Source organism: Schistocerca piceifrons, unplaced genomic scaffold (assembly GCF_021461385.2).
Source record: "Schistocerca piceifrons isolate TAMUIC-IGC-003096 unplaced genomic scaffold, iqSchPice1.1 HiC_scaffold_310, whole genome shotgun sequence".
Taxonomy (NCBI): Eukaryota; Metazoa; Arthropoda; class Insecta; order Orthoptera; family Acrididae; genus Schistocerca; species Schistocerca piceifrons.
Window position 1 is genome coordinate 45,001 of NW_025728527.1, and position 2,500 is coordinate 47,500.

Here is a 2,500-nt window from a genome sequence, read left to right on the forward strand (position 1 = left end):
TCGGATGAGTCCCGTATCGTTATTTTTCGTCACTACCTCCCCGTGCCGGGAGTGGGTAATTTGCGCGCCTGCTGCCTTCCTTGGATGTGGTAGCCGTTTCTCAGGCTCCCTCTCCGGAATCGAACCCTGATTCCCCGTTACCCGTTACAACCATGGTAGGCGCAGAACCTACCATCGACAGTTGATAAGGCAGACATTTGAAAGATGCGTCGCCGGTACGAGGACCGTGCGATCAGCCCAAAGTTATTCAGAGTCACCAAGGCAAACGGACCGGACGAGCCGACCGATTGGTTTTGATCTAATAAAAGCGTCCCTTCCATCTCTGGTCGGGACTCTGTTTGCATGTATTAGCTCTAGAATTACCACAGTTATCCAAGTAACGTGGGTACGATCTAAGGAACCATAACTGATTTAATGAGCCATTCGCGGTTTCACCTTAATGCGGCTTGTACTGAGACATGCATGGCTTAATCTTTGAGACAAGCATATGACTACTGGCAGGATCAACCAGGGAGCTGCGTCAACTAGAGCTGAGCAGCCGGCCGCCCGGGAGTGTGTCCCGGGGGCCCGCGCGAACACGCAAGCGTCCGCTCAATCATTCTGCAAACAGGAGGAGGCTGAGCTCCCCTGCACAATACACCTCGAAACCCTCTCAGGTCCCGGCGGCGCGCAGCGCCGTCCCAAGTACTTGGTCGGGTTCGAGAGAGGCGCAATCGCCCGGAGTTAGGCGAGTAGACGCTTTCGGTGCGACCACCCGTGCTCCCAACTGAGCTTGCCGCTGCCGACAGAGGCCCGGGAGCGTGCTGTCGTGGCATTGCCGGCGGGAGACAACACGCGCCACCTACGGTGACCGGCAGCTCCAACGCCAGCGCCACAGAAGGACAAAAGCCCCACTTGGGTGCCGAAGCGAACTCTCCCAGCACAGCGCACGCGCCAACACATCCGCACAGCTGCGATACAAACCACCAGCGAGAACCGCTGGGGCGACCGAGCAGCAGACGGCGTCGCGGCGCCGAGCGCCGGGCGGCGGCGCATCCTCAACGCACACAGTCCTCAATCGGACCAGCACACTGAAGATGTCCACCGCGCTTCGCACCGGGCCCGCGAGGACCTACTTTGGCCGCACGGCGCCGCGCGCAGGGTGCGCCGGCGCGCAGCTGCGACGCCTGCCGCGTCCGTCGGCCGGCGCGCCTGCCACTGGCCGCCCCCACCAGCCGGCTGTAGCGCGTGCGCCCACGCACCGCGCGGCCAGCACGCCGGGAGGCGCCCCCTCACCGGCCGGGGACGGTCCCACCCAGCCACCGCCGCGTATCGCTTCACACCCAGATGCCGTTCAGTTTCGTCGGCATGGTGGGTATCGCTGGAACAACCGGTTAGTACCTCAACCTATCGTCGCCATCACCGATTCACCCCTAGCGAGAACAACCGCACCACAACAGGTTACCATTTGTTCATTTGCGTAACTTCACCAGAAAACGCAGGCGTCCATCGCCATTTGCAACTTCAACGATTATTGCATGCCTGTGTCAGGTGTCACGCCACACTACGTCTGCCCACATACACGCAACAAAATGTGCACGCCTAGACAATACGTGGAAGGTGGCCCCCGTACGTATGCGATGTCCATTGCTCGAACGACTGTCAACCGGCCTCTGTAGCATGTCGCAGATATGGAACGCGGTGCACCATGCCATCACGGTGTGTGAGGAGAGACGACTAGGTCCGAATACATCAACAGACAGCTCATGCTGATCGCCATCCACGGCGTCCGTTCCTCCCACACGTCTCTATGGCGTACCACACTGCAATCCAGCTCTCATAGGGAGACGACACGTAGCTGCGTGCACAATATTTGCACTGTATGGTCCGCCGTTTTTGGGCGCAGTCGTTGTGCGGTCACACATGTGCCACGATGTATCATTCAGTACATAAGGACGAATGTGCAGTACAGATTGTGGTTCACGCGTACGACATCAGCGGACAGTTGACACAGGCCGCACCACAACGTAGCCTGAGTACGTCGCATGCGAAGGGCATTGAACATGCAAACTTCTCACCAACCAGCTTGCGAAGGCAGGGGGCAAGGTGGGGACGTGGGGAGGGGCGGCATGTACGTCCTGCTGCCATCCACATTACAGTGTACAGCAGGAGCATGTGGAAAGTGAGCAAGACTTGCAAGGTGTTTAACATGAAGCGATACACAGGGGTGCGGGCAGTGCGAGTAGCGAACTATATTGCGAGGGTTGCGGGTGGGCAACACTACAGTAATTGAACGAGTCGTATAACAATTACAGAGCAGGTTTAGGCGACAACGTGGGTTACGTTAAGGCGACAACATGGGTTAGGTTAAGGCACAACATGGGTTAGGTTAAGGCACAACATGGGTTAGGTTAAGGCACAACATGGGTTAGGTTAAGGCACAACATGGGTTAGGTTAAGGCACAACATGGGTTAGGTTAAGGCACAACATGGGTTAGGTTAAGGCACAACATGGGTTAGG

General features: G+C 57.7%; 1 non-coding gene across 1 annotated transcript in view; it reads right to left on the minus strand.

Moving 5' to 3' along the window:
• LOC124744931 overlaps positions 1 to 514 on the minus strand; it is a 1,909-nt gene extending 1,395 nt beyond the window's left edge. Inside the window, exon 1 of the ribosomal RNA XR_007010927.1 lies at positions 1 to 514. This exon is cut by the window's left edge and continues 1,395 nt beyond it. This is a non-coding gene — a ribosomal RNA (small subunit ribosomal RNA).
• Between the last annotated feature and the right edge of the window lie 1,986 nt (positions 515 to 2,500).